This window comes from Heterodontus francisci, chromosome 18, assembly GCF_036365525.1.
Source record: "Heterodontus francisci isolate sHetFra1 chromosome 18, sHetFra1.hap1, whole genome shotgun sequence".
In the NCBI taxonomy this organism is placed as follows: Eukaryota; Metazoa; Chordata; class Chondrichthyes; order Heterodontiformes; family Heterodontidae; genus Heterodontus; species Heterodontus francisci.
The window spans coordinates 89,848,399-89,869,931 of record NC_090388.1 but is presented as its reverse complement, the minus strand read 5'-3'; the positions used below and the strand labels follow the sequence as shown (position 1 = coordinate 89,869,931).

At 46.1% G+C, this 21,533-nt stretch overlaps 1 protein-coding gene across 5 annotated transcripts in view; it reads right to left on the bottom strand.

The window, feature by feature from the left end:
• LOC137379766 (lysine-specific demethylase 7B-like) overlaps positions 1–6,308 on the bottom strand; it is a 306,451-nt gene extending 300,143 nt beyond the window's left edge. Inside the window, exon 1 of one of the 5 annotated variants that reach the window (XR_010976905.1) lies at positions 6,134–6,307. The gene's annotated coding sequence lies outside the window, so the exon portion shown is untranslated. Of the gene's footprint in view, positions 1–6,133 lie in introns of all 5 variants that reach the window. The other 4 variants (XR_010976904.1, XM_068051124.1, XM_068051123.1 and 1 more) reach the window with 4 other exon arrangements.
• Positions 6,309–21,533: the final 15,225 nt, after the last annotated feature.

Below are 21,533 nucleotides of genomic sequence, written 5' to 3'. Positions count from 1 at the left end.
ATAAGCAGACTTGCAAATTTATTTTATTCCTTCTTCGGAACGTGGGCATCACTGGCAAGGCCAGCATTTATTGCCCATCCCTAATTGCCCTTGAGAAGGTGGCAGTGAGCCACCTTCTTGAACCACAGCTGTCCATGTGGTATAGGTACACCCACAGTGCTGTTAGGGAGTTCCAGGCTTTTGACCCAGTGACAGTGAAGCAACAGCAATTCAGACGCAAGTCTAGATCATGTGTGAACATGTTGTGGAGGGGACCAAGGCTATAATGAGGTCTGGAGCGAGTGGCCCCAGCAGAACCCAAACTAAGCATTGATGAGAAGGTTACTGCTGCGTGAATGCTGCTCATAAGCACTATCAATCATACCTTCCATCACAACAGTCAACCGATAGGGTGGTAATTGTTCAGATTGAATTGAAAGGGCGCGGCACAGTGGTGCAGTGGTTAGCACCGCATCCTCACAGCTCCAGTGACCCAGGTTCGGTTCTGGGTCCTGCCTGTGCAGAGTTTGCACAGTCTCCCTGTGACTGCATGGGTTTCCGCCGGGTGCTCCGGTTTCCTCCCACAGCCAAAGACTTGCAGGTTGATAGGTAAATTGGCCATTGTAAATTGCCCCTAGTGTAAGTAGGTGGTAGGAGAATGGTGGGGATGTGTTAGGGAATATGGGATTAATGTAGGATTAGTATAAATGGGTGGTTGTTGGTCAGCATGGATTCGGTGGGCCGAAGGGCCTGTTTCGGTGCTGTATGACTATGAAACTATTAAAGTTGTCTAGGCTGTGCACACTAATAAACACCCCTGCCTCCTTGTCCAGCTCAGGACAGCTGGAGCTGCCTGGGTGAAGTTTTCTTCAATCCCATCAATAAGCCCTGATGGAGGACTGTGCCTGGGCAGTTCTGGCTGTCTCGGGTGAAGACGTCACCTCCCCTACCAGAAGATCACTAACAGAGTCTTTGAAAATCTCCAGTAGGTGCACCCCTGCAGCACCCACTCATTGAGCCTGACTTTTGGGTGATGATCCCGCCCCACAACCTTCCTTCTTCCCCCATCTTTTTCCCACTCTATACCTCTTTCCTTGAGAGGCAAACAACTTGACCTTCAGTCTCCTCACTATTACTGTTGTATCTCTGAACTGCACAGAGGAGAGGAAGCCACACTCCCATCATCTTTACAGAGATGAGGAGAAACCTTTTCTCAAAGGGTCGTGAGTCTTTGGAACTCTCTTCCTCAAAAGGCGGTGGAAGCAGAGTCTTTGAATACTTTTACAGCAGAGGTAGATAAATTCTTGATAAGCAAGGGGGTGAAAGGTTATCAGGGGTAGGCAGGAATGTGGAGTTGAGATTACAAACAGATCAGCCATGATCTTATTGAATGGCGGAGGAGTCTCGAGGGGCCGACTCCTGTTCCTAATTCGTATGTATCCCAATATAAGGGAGGGTGGTTTTCCATTTTTAGTGCCCTTCTATGCAGACGAAAGGTATCAGGAGGCCTGAGATTTGGAGTGAGTAATTCACAAACCCACAATGGCAACTCCAGCTTTGCCGATACCGGGGACTGCGAGCACCTATGCGGGAGTGGCTGCCTTTGATGCTCCCACTGCTCCTGCAACCCTATCACCATTCACCAGAAAACATGGGGCGGAAAACTACACTCACCCCAACATGATGATTAAAGCATACGTTAAAGCCATGGCTGGCGTTTTCGGCCCTACAGCTTTTGTAGCCACCTCAAAACTGTACAAAATGGCTGTGTTCTTTTGCAAGACTGAGCCGTGCATCTGGCCCTCAAGAGGAGGCTCACGATTGGTGGGATCTTCCTCAGTGGATCTTCTGAGGCTACCACGTGCAGATCATCTCAAAATGTCCCTTTATTCCAGGTGATCATCCCCTCTCCCACCTTCAGCAACTGGCTTCAGAGAGACCAGCCTCCAGCATGTCTTTTCCTTCTGGTGCCAAATCTTTGTGGAGATGGCGTGGGAGGAGAACACTGAGCGTGCATTCTCAATCCAGGCTACCGCATCTTCAGAACACGGGACAGCGTGCAGTATCACATCTGTAAGGAGGTGGGGCACATACAAAACAACTGGCCCACCTCCCAGGCCGCCATAACAACCTGGGAGCAGAGGCTGACATTGCTGCCCCCACTCCCACATCCTGACCCTTTGGCATGCAATCAGTGACAGCAGCCAATGTCACTGCAGCTGCGGGTCAGGAGAGTTGGTGGTGGGGGGCGGAGAGCAAGACAAGGAAAAGAAGACGGGCGAGAAACCATGCGGCTTGAGGCAAGCCCCCCCCAGATAGCACGCACAAGCCTGAAAGTGACCCTACGCCCATGTGTCCTGGTTCCCGTGAGTGATCCCATGTGTCCCCATGCCTGCACATGATGCCATTTGCAACTCTGCAACTGTACATTAGCCTGAGACCATGCCCGTTTTGGCAGAACTTACAAATCCCACAGCCAGGCTCGGGTGCGCGAGGGAATGTGCAGAGCTGGAGGCCTCAAATGACATGAAGGTCTCCCTTTCGCTGCATTCCTCCTGACAAAGTTGGCAGAGCCACTCCTCGGAAGTAGAGGAAGCTCACAGAAGGGTTGTCCCTGCAAGGAGTCGGTGCCCCTCATAGATCCTGCCCCCCATCCCATCACCATGTGCTGTCAGCAGGTGTCATCCATCCCTCAGGAAGGACAGACAAATCCCTTTGTCTGGCCTGTATCTCCTGGGAATGTGAGAGAACCCCTTCCTGAGGGAGGGGCGGCGGATCCATCCAGTCTGACCCAGTCGCTCATCGCCAGGGTGGGCATCCTGGAAGTCGATGAGGCTGCGCCCACCTCGCCACATGCTGACATCCACCAGAACCTGCTTGACCTGATCAAGGATTCGGTCCACTGGGTCACTGGATGGCGGTGGGGGAAGGGAAGGTACCCTTCTGCCATCGCTGCCTTTAGTGCCAGGAGGACTGGTTCTGGGGACAGAGCTTTTGCAGCCTAGTGCCAGAATTTGCAGGGCACCAAACCACTGCTGCCTTCTGGCACTGACACCCCCGCCCCCCCCCTCCCACCAACCAGAGCCACGCAGGGAGGATCCCTCCACCATCGATCTTGGGGATGGGATAGTGCCAGAGGGTGGGCTGACTGGTGCAACTGGGCCGCCCGCTGCATCCTTGCAGTGCGAGGATCGGTCGCTAAAGTCAACAACTTGGTGGAGAACGGGAGCTCAGTGGAGGGCGCCAGGGATGATTTGGAGTTCACTGTCAGGTGAGGCAGTGGACACCCTCGTGCCCCCTGCCGAATTTCCCCTCATCCCCCTTGAGCAACTCTGGGAATTCCTAGCCAACAACTTGGGTTGTCGTGACAAGGTCCAACTGGCCGTCAACCGATGTTCCTAATGAGCAGCGCTACCTTCATTCATTCACTCTGCTGCAAGACTGTGAGCATGAGCAAGGGCGAAAGCAGCCTTGAGCTCCACTGGCTAAAGATCTGCTGATGGAGTGGAGGATCACGAGTGACTCTACTACCTCCACATGTAGGGTGTAGGTGGTGATTGCACTAGACTCTTGCCATGAGGACTACCATAGAAAGCCTCAACATTAACCATAGCAGAGAGGCACACTGTAGATTCCTCAACATTTTGCTCCTTAAGGAAGTAAAGTATGCAGTGTGTTTCCTGCACCTCCAATTCAGGCAGAGTGGCTACCTTGCTGGCTCCACATTTTCTGCCGCACCTTAGTGCTCAAGGAACAGATGCCAGGCACTTGCTTCATCTCACTGTCCAGCTGGGTGACGTGCCGCTTCACCTAGTGAACCTGTAAGGCCCCAGGTTACACGCAGCAAGCGTCCAGTCAACTTGGCTCCACAATGTGGTGACTGCATCACCCTCGGGGGGGATTTCAACTGTACCTTTGAGGCAAGGGCCCGCTCTGGTACTCTGCACCACCGGGCAGCATTGGGGAAGTTGAGGAGCCTGGTCAGGTCCTATGACTTGGTGAACATCTGGCGAAATCTTCATCCCAAATCCAGCGCATTCATTTTCTTGAATTCTTGAGGAACAGGGTCCAGAACATTTGGACATTTCTCGGGCATATATCTCCTATATTCTGACAGATTCCATGCAGCCAATGCCCTGCTCAGACCAGGCATATTGCCAGCTGCACAGCCTCAATTACGACACGTGGTCCTGTTTATCGATTATTTGTGGGGGCGGGGGTGTCTGTGTCTCCTTGTGGTAGCTGCCTCTCTTTTACCAGGAACCGATCAGGGTCTGGAACATGGTCGCTTTCAGCAGAGCTCTCTTCCGTCAGGAATGGCAGCTATCCCCCGGGAGTCACTGCTCAGGAATCCACACCTCCGTCAGTACAGGTATATATGGCTGGCGAAGAACTCTGGCTGCCAAGGTGACCAGACTCAAGGACAGACTGGATGGTAGAGGAGTGGGCATGACGTGCATCCTTGGGTTGCGTCCAGCTCACATCCAAAGCCATCGAGCATATTAAAAAAATGGTGCATGGTCCTGACTGCACTCATGTTTCAAGATGGCTCAGGCGTGTGCAGCACTCCTGTCTGAGCTGACACCCATTCAGATGGAATTGCTCATCAGTGCCCCGAAATCTCCCTCGGGAGCCACAGCCCCACAACCTGAGCCATCTCTCAGAAATCCCCTCCATGCCATTCTACTCTGCATGAATGAGGTTCCTATACAGGCTGCTCTTGCACACCCTCAACAGCCTCGCCCTCATCAGCCGTCTGGACACACCATGGTGTTCATCCTGCCATAGGAGGTGGGGAATCCCTGTGGGAGGCTCTCTACTCAGGAATCCTATAAAATAGAAATCATAGAAAGTTTATGGTACAGAAAGAGGCTATTTGGCCCATCATGTCTATGCAGGCCGAAGAAAGAGAGCCCCCAGCCTAATCCCATTTTTCAGCATTTACTTCACAGCCCTGCATATCCAGGCAGCTTTTAAATAAGATGAGGTTTTCTGCCTCTACCACCCTTTCAGCAACGAGTTCCACACCCCACCACCCTCTGGACGAAAACAATTTTTTAAATCTCTCCTCTAATCCTTCTACCAAACACTTTAAATCTATGCCCCCTCAACACTGACCTGCTAAGGTGAATAGGCCCTTCACATCCACTCGATCCAGGCCCCTCACAATTTTGTACATTTCAATCAAATCTCCCCTCAGCCTTCTCTGTTTCAAGGAGAAAAACCCCAGCCTATCCAATCTTTCCTCATAGCTGCATTTGTCCAATCCCAGCAACATCCTCATAAATCTCCTCTGTTTCCTCTCTAGTGCAACTACATCCTTTCTGTAATGAGGTGATCAGAACTGCACACAGTACTCAAGTTGTGGCTAACTAATGCTTTATGCAGTTCCAGCATAACCTCCCTGCTCTTATATTCTATACCTCAGCTAATAAAGGAAAGGATTCCAATGCCTTCTTAACCACCTTATCAACCTGTCCTGCTACCTTTTGGGATCTGTGGACATTCACTCCAAGGTCCCTCACTTCCTCTACACCTCAGTATTCACCCATTAATGGTGTATTCCTTTGCCTTGTTTGACCTCCCCAAATGCATCACCTCGCACGTGTCCGGGTTAAGTTCCATTTGCTACTTTTCTGCCCATCTGAGCAGTTCACTGATATGTTCCTGAAGTCTACAACTATCCTCCTCGCTATCAACCATATGGCCAATTTTTGTGTCGTCCGCAAACTTCTTGATTAAGCCTCCTAAATTTACGTCCAAATCATTAATATATACCACAAAAAGTAGGGGACCCAGTACTGAGCCCTGCAGAACCCCACTGGAAACAGCCCTCCAGTCGCAAAAACACCCATCAACAATTACCCTTTGTTTCCTGCCACGGAGCCAATTTTGTATCCACCTTGCTGCATTTCCCTGGATCCCACTGGATTATATTTTTTTAACCAGTCTGCCATGTGGGACCTTGTCAGAAGCCTTGCAGACCACATGCAGACCACATCAACTGCACTACCCTCAATAATCTTCCTTGTTCCTTCCTCAAAAAATTCAATCAAGTTAGTCAGACACTATCTTCCCTTAACAAATTCGTAGCTTCCTAAGTGACAGCTTATCCCGTCTCTCAGAATTGATTCCAATAATAATGAGTCCTCACTTTGCCCATCAGAAATTTGGCTTGGTGGGTGCTGCACACGGCGGTCCCGTGAAATATACTTTTAAGCTGATTCATGGGCTGCATGGAGGAGTCCGTGTTTTGCATCGATGTAGAATGGAGAGGTCTATCTGAGGGGGCTGCTCCTCAATTTCTGGCTGCACTTCAGTTGCACGTTCCTGATCTTTGGCCACCCAGTGCGGAGGGGAGTGGGCAGATTGGAGGACCGCTTTGGCCTGACCAAGGTGAGCATCAACAGGTCCAGGCAGCAGGCATTTGAGGGAGTTGTTCGGCCCGAATGCCTGCCTCTCTTCAGCAGCTACGTCTGTGCGCGGGTGTCCCTGGAGAGAGAGCACGCGGTGTCCACCAGTACGCTTAAGGCCAGTGGGCACTGGGGAGACTGGACTGCATCATCTTCCCTAAGAATGCCACTTTAATATGATTAGCTAACTTTCCTTTAACGCTTTTGCTTTTTTCTCTGTTCTCGTACATTGGTGGTGTCCCTTTCAGAAGGGGCACTTAGTTCTTCTTTATTGACAACTTGCCGAGTGGATCAAAAGAGGTATTAAACAGGCACTGACTGAAACAATGGTTGTTGGGTTATGAGGTGCTTGCATGCAATCTGCAACTGTGTCAATAAGTGCTTATAAAAGTGCGTAAAGATTTTCTCCAGTTATATCCTTTACCAACTGGATGCAAAACTAAAGATCTCAGCACACTGGAGGACATGAATAGATACATGGTAAGGAATAATATTAGAGCCACAGATTTATGGTGAATAAAGTCAAATTCCATTTTTATTAGTGTTCTGGGATTATTCTATGTAAATGATATATATTCTACATATACTTCTTTACCCAATTAATTTATTTTTATCTCTTAGCATTGTTAAAGCTGAGGATAAGCAGCAGGATGCACCAATTAGATGCAAATGGCTTGTATTGACACCACTTGGGGTGGAGCTAGCTGCAATGGAAGCTCGGTTCTGGGCTTGGAGTGAAGGTCTGGCAAAATTATGGAACAGGATCTTGATCTTCAGGTTTAATAATCATTTGAAAATACAAATAAGTACAGCTAGAAGCTGACGGAAAATTCAGCTCATTCTGCTGCTATGTGCTGTCAAATTGTGAACTCTGCACATTTTTAGACTACTTACTGAAGGTTATTAGCTAAACAAAGTCACAAAAAAAAGGGGAGCCTGAGGTCATAGAGTCGTACAGCAAAGAAACAGGCCCTTCGGCCCACCGCGTCCATGCCGACCATAATGCCTATCTATACTAATCCCATCTGCCTGCATTAATTCCATATCCCTCTATGCTTTGCTCATTCAAGTACCTGTCCAGATGCCTCTGAAATGTCGCTACTGTTCCTGCCTCCACCACCTCCTCAGGCAGCTCATTCCAGATACCCACTATTCTTTGTGTGAAAAATTTACCCCTTTAAACCTCCTCCCTCTCACCTTAAATCTATGCCCTCTAGTTTCAGTCACCCCTACCATAGGAAACAGACTCTGGCTATCTACCCTATCTATGCCTCTCATAATTTTATATACCTCTATCATGTCCCCTCTCAGCCTCCTTCACTCCAGGGAAAACAGACCCAGCCTATCCAATCTCTCTTTATAACTCAAGCCCTCCAAACCAGGCAACATCCTTGTGAATCTTTTCTGCACCCTCTTTAGCTTAATCACATCTTTCCTGTAGTGCGGCGACCAGAACTGCACACAGTACTCCAAATGCGGCCTAACCAACGTTATGTACAACTGTAACATGACATCCCAACTCTTGTACTCAGTGCCTCGGCCGATGAAGGCAAGCATGCCATACGCCTTCTTCACCACCCTGTTTACCTGTGTTGCCACTTTCAGGGAGCTATGTATTTGCACGCCAAGTTCTCTCTGCTCAACAATACTCCCAGGGCCCTGCCATTCACTGTATACGTCCTGCCCTGGTTTAACTTCCCACAATGCATCGCTGCACACTTGTCTGCGTTAAATTCCATTTGCCACTCCCTTGCCCACTTTCCCAGTTGATCTATATCCTGTTGTAACCTTAGACAACCTTCTTCACTGTCCACTATACCACCAATTTTGGTGTAATCTGCAAACTTGCTACTCATGCCCCTTACATTCACATCCAAGTCATTAATATATACGACAAACAACACAGGACACAGCACCGATCCCTGTGGCACACCACTGGTCATCGGCCTCCAATCTGAAAAACAACCCTCCATGACCACCCTCTGCCTCCTATCACCAAGCCAATTTTGTATCTAATTTGCTAGCTCACCCTGGATCCCATGTGTATGGACCTTCTGGACCAGCCTACCATGCGGGACCTTGTCAAAGGCCTTGCTGAAGTCCATGTAGACAAGTAAAAAGTCTTCAAGTAAAAATGTTATGTTTTTAAAGAATCAAAGAAGATGACTTTTTTTTTTTATTCGTTCATAGGAGGTGAGTGTCGCCAGAAAGGCCAACATTTATTGCCCTTCCCCAGTTACCCTCGAGAAGGTGGTGAGCTGCCTTCTTGAACCGCTGCAGTCCATGTGAGGTAGGTACACCCACAGTGTATTAGGAAGGGAGTTCCAGGATTTGGACCCAGCAATAGTGAAGGAACGGTGAAATAGTTCCAAGTCAGGATGGGGTGTGGCTTGGAGGTGCTGGTGTTCCCGTGCATCTGCTGCCCTTGTCCTTCTAAGTGGTCATGAATTTGGAAGGTGCTGTCAAAGGAGGCTTGACAAGATGCTGCAGTACATCTTGTATATGATACACACTGCTGCCACTGTGCGTCAGTCATGGAAGGGGTGAATGATTAAGGTAGTGGATGGGATGCTAATCAAGTGGGCTGCTTTGTGCTGGATGGTGTTGAGCTTCTTGAATGTTGTTGGGTCTGCACCCATCCAGGCAAGTGGAGAGAATTCCATTACACTCCTGACCCTTGTGCCTTGTTGATGGTCAACAGGCTTTGGTGAGTCAGTGGTGGGTTACTCGCTGCAGAATTCCCAACCTTCTGACCTGCTCTTGTAACCACAGTACATGTATGCTGCTCCAGTTCAGTTTCTGGTCACTGGTAACCCCCTGGATGTCAATAGTGGGGGATTCAGCGATGGTAATGCTATTGAACGTCAAGGGGAGATAGTTAGATTCACGCTGATAGGAGATGGTCATTGTCTGGCACTGTGCGGCGCAAATGCAACTAGCCACTTATCAGCCCAAACCTGAATGTTGTTCAGGTCTTGCTGAATGTGGGCACGGACTGCTTCAGTATCTGAGGAGTTAAGAATGATCGAAACACTTTGCAATCATCAGCAAACGTCCCCACTCTGGCCTTATGATGGAGGGAAGGTCATTGATGAAGCAGCTGAAGATGGTTGGGCCTAGGACACTACCCTGAAGAACTCCTGCAGTGATGTCCTGGGACTGAGATGATTGATTTCCAACAACCACAACCATCTTCCTTTGTGCTAGGTATGACTCCAACCAGTGGAGAGATTTCCTCCCCCCACCCCCGCCCTACCGATTCCCACTGACTCCAGTTTTGCAAGGGTTCCTTGATGCCATACTCAGTCAAATGCTGCCTTGATGTCAAGGGCAGTCACTCTCACCTCACCTCTGGAATTCAGCTCTTTTGTCCACGTTTGGGTCAAGGCTGTAATGAAGTCAGGAGATGAGTGGCCCTGGCAGAACCAAAACTGAACGTCAGAGGAGGTTATTGCTAAGCAAGTGCCGCTTGATAGCACTGTCGATGAAACCTTCCATCACTTTGCTGATGATGAGTAGACAGATAGGGCAGTAATTGGTCGGGTTGGACTTGTCCTGCTTTTTTGTTCGGGACATACCTGGGCAATTTTCCACATTGCCGGGTAGATACCAGTGTTGTAGCTGTACTGGAACAGCTTTGCTCGAGGCACTGCTCGTTCTGGAGCACAAGTCTTCAGTACTATTGCCGGAATGCTTTCACGGCCCATGGTCTTTGCAGTATCCAGTGCCTTCAGTTGTTTCTTGGTGGTACATGGAGTGAATTGGATAGGCTGAAGACTGGCATCTGTGATGCTGGGGACGTCAAGAGCAGGCCATGATGGATCATCCACTTGGCACTTCTGGCATGCAAATGCTCTGCCTTGTCTTTTGCCCGGATGTGCTAGGCTCCTCCATCGTAGAGGATGGGGATATTTGTGGAGCCACCTCCTCCAGTTAGTTGTTTAATTGTCCACCACCATTCATGACTGGATGTGACAGGACTGCAGAGCTTAGATCTGATCTGTTGGTTGTGGGATCGCTTAGCTTTGTCTGTCGCATGCTGCTTCCTCTGTTTCGCATGCATGTAGTCCTAAGTTGTAGCTTCACCAGGCTGACACCTCACATTTAGTATGGCATGCCTTCCTGCACTCTTCATTGAACCAGGGTCGGTCACCCGGCTTGATGGTAATGGTAGAGTGGGGGATATGCCAGGCCATGAGGTTGCAGAAGGTGGTTGAATACAATTCTGCTGTTGCTGATGACCCACAGCACCTCATGGATGCCCAGTTTTGAGTTGTTAGATCTGTTCGAAATGTATTCCATTTAGCACGGTGGTAATGCCACACAACACGATGGAGAGTATCCTCAATGTGAAGGTGGGAATTTGTCTCAAGGACTGTGCAATAGTCATTCCTTCCAATACTGGCATGGACAGATGCATCTGCGACAGGTAGATTTGATGAGGATGAGGTCAAATAGGTTTTTCCCTCTTGTTGGTTCCCTCACCACCTGCCGCAGATGAACAGCTATGTCCTTTAGGACTCAGGCAGCTCGGTCAGTGGTGGTGCTACTGAGCCACTCTTGGTTTATGGCTTTCAGTTTACCGAGGACAGTAGAATTTATGTCACACCTCGTGCAATATTCCCAGCCAATTAATTACTTTTAAACTGTAGTCACTGCCGTATTGTAGGAAAACGCTGCCATTGGCACAGCAAGATTCCACAAACAACAATGACCACAATCTGTTTAATTTAAGTGATGTTGGTTGAGCACACCCTGTTCATCTTCAAAGAATGCCCTGGAACCATTTCTGTCCACTTGAGAAAGCAGGCAGGTCCTTGGCTCATCATTCAAAAGACAGCACCTCCAACAGTATAGCACTCCCTCTGTACTGTGTCAGCCTGGATTATGGACTCAGGTCTCTGGAGTGGAGCTTGAACCCACAACCTCCTCAGATTGAGTAGTGAGAGTGATATCCACGGAGCCATGGCTGACACTTTGGAAGTAAAAAAAAAATGAATAGATTTGGTTTATACGTTTAGTTGACAATCTAGTCAACTTCACCATGCACACTGCACATGCAGACTACTGAATCTGCATTTAGAGACAAGGCTCTGGGCAAATATCTCACGTTGAAATCCATGTTTTTGGGAGACGCTAAAGCATTCAAGTAAATGAAGGCAAATAATAGGCACAACAGACTAGTTTCATTATTATATTATGAAACATTAATTTGATACTTTTATTTCATTTACAGTCCTACTCTGAACATCAAACATTTCAGTTCCAAGAAATAGGGCTGGTTGCTTTCAAAAGTTTCAGTAGTTTCCCATGGTAGTGTCTCCCAGTTGCTTTCTTTGCTTTTGATTCCTAAATTTCCTCTTGCATGATTTGGTGTTAATTTACATCAATCGTATTTTGGTGAAAGTGTGACAACTAATGTACGTATGGCTAACGCAAGTGCTTGCAAAATGCAAGACTTATAATACATTATTGATTATAGACATACACACCTAATTCCACAAATCTATATACACCACTACAATGAGGACATAAGCAAACACAGTAACAGCTAAAAATACATTAGGTTCCATATGTGCAATGACAGTACCCAGCTCTACCCCACCACCACCTCTCTCAACCCCTCCACCATCTCTGATTCGTCACACTGCTTGTCTGACATCCAATGGGCAGAAATTTCCTCTAATTCAGTATTGAGAAGGTTGAAGCCCTCATCAGCCCCCATCACAAATCCGTTCCCTGGCCACCATTTCCATGCATGGCAACCGTCTGAAGCCGAGACAGGCCATTCACAATGTTGGTCTCGTGTTTGAACCCAAGATGAGTTTCCGCCTACATATCTACACGATCACCAAGACACTGCCTACTTTCACCTGTAACATTACCTAACTCAATCCCTGCCTCAGTTCACCACCTGCTGAGATCCTCATGCATGCCTGTTACCTCTACACTCGACCTATCTGCAGCCTTGTCCAGCTGGGTGGGACTGCTCTCACCTGGTTCCATTCTTATCTATCTAGCCATAGCATGAGAGTCACTTGCAATGGCTTCTCTTCCTGCTCCCACACCGTTACTTCTAGTGTCCCCCGAGGATCTATCCTTGGTCCCCTCCTAGTTCTCATTTACATACTGTCCCTTGGTGACATCATCCAAAAGCACAGCACTAGTTTTCACATGTTCACTGACGACACTCAGCTCTATCTCACCATCACTTCTCTCGATTCCTCCACTGTTGCTAAATTATCAGACTCTTTATCTGACATCCAGTACTGGATGAGAAAAAAGGTTCCCCATTGTTTTCAGTCCCTGCTCCAAACTCCGTTCCCTAGCTACCGACTCCATCCCTCTCCCTGGCAACAGTCTGAGATTAAACCAGTCTGTTCGCAACCTTGGCATCGCACTTGACACCGAGATGAGCTTCCGACCTCATATTTGCGCCATCACCAAGATTACACTACAGGCCCCCCAATAGTCAGAGGGAAATGGAGGAGCGTATATGTAGGGAAATCACAGATAGGTGTAGGAATTATAGGATTATAACAATAGGTTATTTTAACTTCCCTAATATTGACTGGGACTGCCTTAGTGCTAAGGGATCAGATGGGGAAGAATTTGTTAAGTGCGTCTAGGATAGTTTTCTGAAGCAGTATGTGGATGGCCCTACTAGAGAAGGAGCTACACTTGACCCTCTCTTAGGAAATGAGGATGGGCAGGTGGTTGATGTGTCAGTGGGGGAGCACTTTGGGACCAGTGACTATAACTCTATTAGCTTCAAGATAGTTATGGAAAAGGAAAGGACTGGTCCTCAGGTTAAAGTCCTAAATTGGGGGAAGGCTAATTTCGATGGCATCAGACAGGAACTCTCAAAAGTTGAATGGGAGAGGCTGTTTACAGGTAAAGGGATGTCTGGCAAGTGGGAGGCTTTTAAAAGTGAGATAGGAAGAGTTCAGGGCCGGCATGTTCCTGTTAGACGGAAGGGCAAGGCCGGCAAGTTTAGGGACCCTTGGTTGACGAGGGATATTGAGGGTTTGGTCAGGACAAAGAAGGAGGTATATGTCAGGTATCGGCAGCTAGGATCAAGCGAGTCCTTCGATGAGTATAGGGGATGTAGGACTACTTAAGGAAATTAGGAGGGCAAAAAGGGGCCATGAGATTTCCCTGGCAGATAAGAGAAAGGAGAATCCTAAAAGATTCTATAAGTATATTAAACGTAAGAGGGTAGCTAGGGAGAGAGTAGGTCCCCTCAAGGATCAGTGTGGCAATCTATGTGTGGATCCACGGGAAATGGGCAAGGTCTTAAATGAATATTTCTCGTCCGTATGTACCGTGGAGAAGGTCATGGATGCTAGTGAGTTCAAGGGAGGGAACACCAATATCCTGGAGCATATCAACATTACAAAGGAGGAGGTGTTGAAGGTTTTGAAGTGCATTAAGCTGGATAAATCCCCAGAGCCTGGCCAGGTGTATCCTAGGATGCTATGGGAAGCAAGGGAGGAGATTGCTGGGACCCTGGCAGAGATTTTTGTATCAGCGTTAGCCACAGGCGAGGTACCGGAAGACTGGAGGATAGCTAATGTTGTGCCTTTATTTAAGAAGGGCAGCAGGGATAAACCAGGGAACTACAGGCCGGTGAGCCTTACATCAGTGGTGGGAAAGTTATTGGAAGGTATTCTGAGAGACAGGATTTATATGCATCTGGAAAGACATGGTCTGATTAGGGATGGTCAGCATGGCTTTGTGCGTGGGAAATCATGTCTCATGAATTTGATAGAGTTTCTCGAGGAGGTGAGCAAAAGGATTGACGAGGGCAGGGTGATGGACATTGTCTACATGGACTTCAGCGCGGCCTTTGACTAGGTCCCGCATGGTAGGCTGGACAAGAAGGTTCGAACACATGGGATCCAGGGTGCGCTAGCAAATTGGATACAAAATTGGCTTGGTGATAGGAGGCAGAGGGCGGTAGTGAAGGGTTGTTTTTCAGACTGGAAGCTGGTGACCAGTGGTGTGCCGCAGGGATCGGTACTGGGCCCTCTCTTGTTTGTCATATATATTAATGGCTTGGATGTGAATGTAGGGGGCATGATTAGTAAGTTTGCAGATGACACCAAAATTGGTAGTATAGTGGACAGTGAAGAAGGTTGCCCAAGGTTACAACAGAACATAGATCAACTGGGAAAGTGGGCAAGGGAGCGGCAAATGGAATGTAACACAGACAAGTGTGAAGTGATGAATTTGGGAAGTTAAACCAGGGCAGGACGTATACAGTGAATGGCAGGGCCCTGGGGAGTGTTGTTGAGCGGAGAGACCTTGGGGTGCAAGTACATAGTTCCCTGAAAGTGGCAACACAGGTAGACAGGGTGGTGAAGAAGGCATATGGCATGCCTGTCTTTCTCGGCCGAGGCACTGAGTACAAGAGTTGGGACGTCATGTTACAGTTGTACATAACGTTAGTTAGGCTGCATTTGGAGTACTGTGTGCAGTTCTGGTCGCCGCACTACAGGAAAGATGTGATTAAGTTAGAAAGGGTGCAGAAAAGAATCACAAGGATGTGGCCTGGTTTGGACAGCTTGAGTTTTAAAGAGAGATTGGATAGACTGGGTCTGTTTTCCCTGGAGCGAAGGAGGCTGAGAGGGGACAGGATAGAGCTTTATAAAATTATGAGAGGCATAGAAATGGTTGATAGCCAGAGTCTATTTCCCATGGTAGGGGTGACTAAAACTAGAAGCAGAGATTTAAGGTGAGAGGGAAAAGTTTAAAGGGGATCAAAGGGGTAGATTTTTCACACAAAGAATAGTGGGTATCTGGAATGAGCTGCCTGAGGAGGTGGTGGAGGCAGGAACAGTAGCGACAATTAAGAGGCACCTGGAAAGGTACTTGAATGAGCAAGGCATAGAGGGATATGGAATTAATGCAGGCAGGTGGGATTAGTATAGATAGGCATTATGGTCGGCATGGACACGGTGGGCCGAAGGTCCTGTTTCTATGCTGTATGACTCTATGACTCGATGACCTCTAATAACATTGCCTGACTTAATCCATCTCAACTCATCTGCTGCTGAAATCCTTATTCATACCTTTGTTACATCTAGACTTGACTAGTCCAACATGCCCCAGGCTGGTCTCCCACATTCTATTCATTGTAAACTTGAACTCATTCAAAACTCTGCTTCCCAAGATAAGCCATGATAGTTTTCAATGGCAGAGCAAGCTCAATGGGTCACATGGTCTACTCTCGCTCCTATTTATTGTGTTCTTGTGCCTGTGTCTTAACTCGCACCCATTCACTTATCACCCCTGTGCTCACTGACCTACACTGGCTTTTGGTCAAGCAAAGTTTTGATTTTAAAATTCTCATCCTTGTATTCAAATCCCTCCATGGCCTCACCCCCTCCCATCTCTAATCTCCCACAGCCCCACAACCCTGTGAGATATCGACACTCATCTAATTCTGGCCTCTTGGGCATCACTGATTTTAATCATCCCACCATTGGTGGCCACACCTTCAGCTGCCTAGGCCCCAAGCTGTAGAATATCTTCCCTACACCTCTCCACCTCACTTTCCTCCTTTAAGACATGCCTTAAAATCAACCTCTTTGACCAAGCTTTTGGTCATCTGAGCCAATATCACGCGTGCCTCAGTGTCATATTTTGTTTTATAATGCTCCTGTGAAGCACCTGAGGACGTTTTATTACATTTAAAAATGTTACATAAATACAAGTTGTTGTTGTAAACTTGACTATTCCTATGCTTTTCTGACCAGCCTCCCATCTTCTACCCTGCATAAACTGTCATTGGATCAAAATCCTGCAACTCACTTTGTAACAGCACTGCGGGAGTGCCCGCACCAGATGGATTGCAAAGTTTCAAAATGGCAACTCACCACAAGCTTCTCAAAAGCAATTAGGGATGGGCAAAAAATGCTGGCCTTGCCAATGGTGCCCACATCCCAAGAAAAAGTTTTAAAAAAAACTCATCCAAAACTCTGTTGTCTACAACTTACTCGCTCAACCAATTGACCTGCATTGGTTCCCAGTCTGACAATGCCTCAATTTAAAATACTTGTTTTCAAATCCTTCCATAGTCTCGTCCCTCCCTATCTGTGCAGCATCCTCCAGCCCGACAAGTCTTTTGAGATCTCTGTGCTCCTGCAATTCTGGCCTCTTGCTCATCCCCTATTTTAATCGGTCATCAGGTCAGCTATCTAGATGCCAAGCTCTGGAATTCCCTCCTTAAACTCCTCTGTCTCTTTCTCCTCCTTTAAGATGCTCTTTAAAACCTACTACTTTGATTACGCTTTTAGACATCTGTTCTCATATTTCCTTCTGTGGATTGGTGTCAATTTTTTTTTTGACAACCCTCTGAGCTCCTTGGAATGTTTTGCTCCGTGATGGAGTCTGTGGAGATCAATGGAGGGGTGTGTGCAAACTGTTGTCTGAACAGAAGAAGTGCTGTGTTCTGTTAGGTGCACTGACTCTGGTTTCTAAGCTTTTGGTGATAGACCCCAACTCAAAAGTGAAAGTTGAAACTTCAGGTTTCTGGGAAACAAACTTGTTGGAACCAGTCTGATGAAAGGTCAGACCTGAAACGTTAACTTTGCTTCTCTCTCCACAGATGCTGGAAATACATGCTGAGTATTTCCAGCACTTTTTGTTTTTGTTTCAGATTTCCAGCATCTGCAGTATTTTGCTTTTATTAAGACAGTCAGTTATTTGACCAGAAGCATATGACTAAAGCTATCCAAGATTGCAGATTTCAAGTAGGCTACAGGTTTGTTTGGCAAACAAGCTAGAGAGAGAGCTGGCTATTGGCAAATGCGAGTTGCAGTAGTTGCTTTCAGTGACTTAAAGAAATACTGGTGGAAACATGCTATCAAGACTGTCCTGAGCAGGGCCGAGGCAACAAGATTGAAACGTTGAAGGGAAGACTGCAATATTACTATCCACAAGAAGGCATTACATCGGTGTCTGCATCTTGGAGGACAGGAGCTGAAAATCTACTTGAAGTTCAGAGCTTTGAAGAACCTTGTGGCCGTTTGGTGCCATCTTTGCTGAGAGCACTGCCTAGTAAATTCAAGAAATCTATCTTTGTTAGATCTGATAATTAATGAGTAATCTATATATCTATTTTTTTTTACCACGATCTGTCTGTTATTTAAAGTTTACTGTTGGAGTAAGTTACAAAAGTGAAATCTTGCCCACTTCATTTTTTTTGTAATTGGGGCTGTTCGATAAATTTCTTTCTTTTTATGATCCCCGTGGAGATAACAATTGGGGCTTGCCTGGTATCGATCCAAATTAGGCTGTGAAACAGGTTCAATGGAATTTTCCAGAGTTTAAACAAACAGATTTCACATTTACATTCGTTCTATTTAGTGGGAATCAACATGATGTTCAAGCGTTTGTTTAGAGGGAAGATTTGTCTCAGTACATTGCAACAGTTGAGAAAACTTGATTTGATTGCTGTAGCAGAGCATTTGGGTGTTAGAGTAAGTCCAGGAGCTAAGAAAGCAGAGATCATTTAAGAATTGGTTCCTCGCTTGAAGTGGAGAGCAAAAAGGATGTTTCTGCTAATGCTCAGGTAGAACTAGCAAGAATTCAATTTGAAATAGAGAAGAAATTCAAAAAATGAAAAACTTTAATTTGAAAGAGAAAGGGAAAAGTTAGAAACAGAAGAAATACAAAAACTTGAATTCAATTTCAAATTGAAAAGGGAAAAGCTCAAAAGTCTGTGGATGTGAATTGAAGGTAAAAGATGAGGATGACCCAGAGCAAATGTCTCATTTTAATTTGGCAAAGAATATACTCTTGGTACCTGAATTTAGAGAGAAGGGAGTGGAAATATACTTTGTGTAATTTGAGAAAATTGCCATAAATTTGGATTGGCCCAAGTTATTTTGGACAATGCTCCTGCAGAACATTTTTCGAAGGTAAAGCTTTCGAAGTGTACTCTTCTGTTTCAGCAGAGCACTCACAGGACTATGACAAGGTAAAGACATCTGATCTCAATGCCTATGAGTTGGTACCAAAGGCCTACAGACAAAAAAAAACAGAAATTTAATAAGGAAATAGTTCAGACCGGTGTGGTATTTGCTAAAGAGAAAGAAATGTGGGAAAGATCGATGAAGGTTGCACAAGACTTTGATACACTTAGAGAAGCGATTCCGATGGAAGAATTTACAAATAAGTGTCACTTCGGAAATAAGGACCCACCTAGAAAAACAAAGTTTGTAAAATAAAGGAAACTGCAGTGATAGATGATTATGAATTGATTCACAAGAACAGTCACAGGCCCCAATTTGGAAATTGAAAACTTGGAGATAGGAAGTTTGAGAATGAAGAGAGAATAAAAAAAAAAGTGTATGTGTCTCTACCGTTGCCATCTTTCTTAATATACACTTTTTTTTTTATTTGTTTGTGGGATGTGGGAGTCACTGGCTAGGCCAACATTTATTGCCCATCCCTAATTGCCCTTGAACTGAGTGGCTTGCTAGGGCATTTCAGAGTCGACCACATTGCTGTGGGTCTGGAGTCACATGTAGGCCAGACCAAGTAACGATGGCAGATTTCCTTCCCTAAGGGCATTAGTGAACCAGATGGGTTTTTACAACAATCGACAATGGTCAACATTAAACTAGCTTTTAATTCCAGATTTTTTTTTATATTAACCGAATTCAAATTTCACCATCTGCCATGGTGGGATCTGAACCCATATCCCCAGAGCTTTATTAATAATAAATAATAACAGCAAAATCCTGCAGATTCGGGAAATATGAAATAAAACCAAAAAGTGTGGAGAGAGAAGCAAAGTTAATGTTGCAGGTCAGTGATCTTTCATCAGAACAGAGGTCCTCCCCAGAGCTTTAGCCTGGGCTTCTGGATTGCTCTGGATAGTGACACTACCACTATGCCACCACCTCCCCTCAGGTTAGTAAAAGAGAAAGTCCAGGGGACAAGTTTGGTTTGAGGGGACCAACATGCTTCTTGTCATAAAAAAAAGTTTGAGAAGTGCAGAAGGTGTTAGTTTAGGCAGGCATCAAGATCGGCGCAGGCTTGGAGGGCCGAATGGCCTGTTCCTGTGCTGTACTGTTCTTTGTTCTTTGAATACCGAGTGTTGGAAGTGGAAAAACAGTCAAATGGTGCCCCCAAGAAATACTGTCCTAGCGGGTAACATTCACGACAAGCCATGATGAGTAACTGTTGTGTACATTAATGACCTTCTGGTGTACAGCAACACATGGAGTGATCATGGCCAACATCTGAGAGCTCTATTTGACAGACTGGCAAAGCTAATGTGATCATAAACCTGATAAAGAGTGAGTTTGCCAAGGCCAAGGGTAATTTATTTAGGACAATCATGGGTAAAGGTCAAGTGCTTCCACCAAAGGCCAAGGTTCAGGCAATAATACTTTGCTGTACCCAAGACAAAGAAAGGAGTGTTACAATTTATGGGTGCATGTGGGTTCTACAGGAAATTTGGCCCTAATTTCAGCACAGTGGTCAGTCCATTGACAAATCTGTTAAAGAAAAACATGAAGTTCGAATGGGGAAGGTCATGCCAAACAGCATGTGTGAAGTTAAAGGCCATTTTGATAAAGGAGCCTGTTCTTTTAGTCCCAGATTTTAGAAGCCATTCAAGGTCGCTATTGACGCCAGTGACATAGGGGTAGGAGTGGTGCTGCTCCAAGATGATGATGATGCTGGTATGGAATGACCCGTTAGCTACTTCTCTAGGAAGGTTAATGAGAACATTCCTTGATGCTTAAATCATCGTGAAAGAGGCTTTAAGTCTTGTACTGACCCTTCAACAGTTTGAGGTATATGTAACCAATAGTCATGGGGCAGTACACAGGACACAATCCAATTGTGTTTCTAGAAACGTTCAGAACAGAGAACCTCCGGCTGTTTCACTGCAGTTTGTTGTTATAGCCATTTACATGTTGCAGGGAAAAGCAATGTAATTGCTGATGCTCTGTCCAAAGTTTAAAGAATGGGTGTAAGAGAGAAGGAAGGCCCTGAGTTGTGATAATTCTATGATGTCTGAATCCTGCTAATCCTAATTGTCACATATACTTAGTTTTGTTATTGGTTAAGCCCTTACGATTTTGTAAATGATACATATAATTGTGGAATATGAAAATGTTACCTGTACAGTATGTACTAAACGATTTATTAAAAAATTTATGTTAAGAATTTGGTGTATTTCTGTTGTGAACAGAACTACAGTAAAGCTTTCTTTTTCCCCAAGGGAGGGGAGGGGATGTGATGGAGTGTGGTGGTGTTTGCGAGACCAGTGGAGGAGCATGTGTAGACTGTTGTTGGAACATCTGATGTACCATTGGCATTAAAAAAGTCAAGAACTAAAATGTCACTTTTTTCCAATGTGGTAACAAAGACCTTGTAATATTAAATTGTGTTGCAGGGGATGCTGATTTAAGGCTTTGGGCAAGAGATGCGGGGGCCGGGTGGAGGGGGTGGGGTGCAGAATGTAAGAACTTTTTTTTTTTTACACAGTGAGTGGTAATGACCTGGAACTCTCTTTCCTCTGGTTGGTGAGTCTAGAACCAGGGGACACCGTCTCAGAATAAAGGACAGGCCACTTAAGACTGAGATAAGAAAGAATTTATTTACTCAGAGGGTAGTGAATCTGTGGAATTCTCTACCCAAGGGCTGTGGAAGCTCAATCATTGAGCATATTCAAGACAGAAATTGATAGATTTCTGGATACAAATTACATCAAGGGATATGGGGATCATGGGGAAAAATGACAGAGGTAGATGATCAGCCAGGATTTGTTTAAATGGCTGAGCGGGCTCGACTGAAACCTTATTGCCCACTCATTTAATCTATTTGTCCCTTTGTAACCTCAGTGTCCTCCCTATAGCTTACCTTTCCACCTAGCTTTGTGCAGTCAGCAAACTTGAATATATTACGCTCAGCTTCTTTGTCTAAGTCATTGATATTTATTGTAAATAGCTGAACCCAAGGACTGACCCTTGCAGCAGCCTGCCAACTTGAAAATGCCCAGTTTATCCCTACTTCTGCTTTTCATGCGTTAACCAATCCTCCATCCATGTTAATATATTACTCCCAACCTCATGATCCCTTATCTTGTGTAACAACTAGCACCCTACCAAATTCACA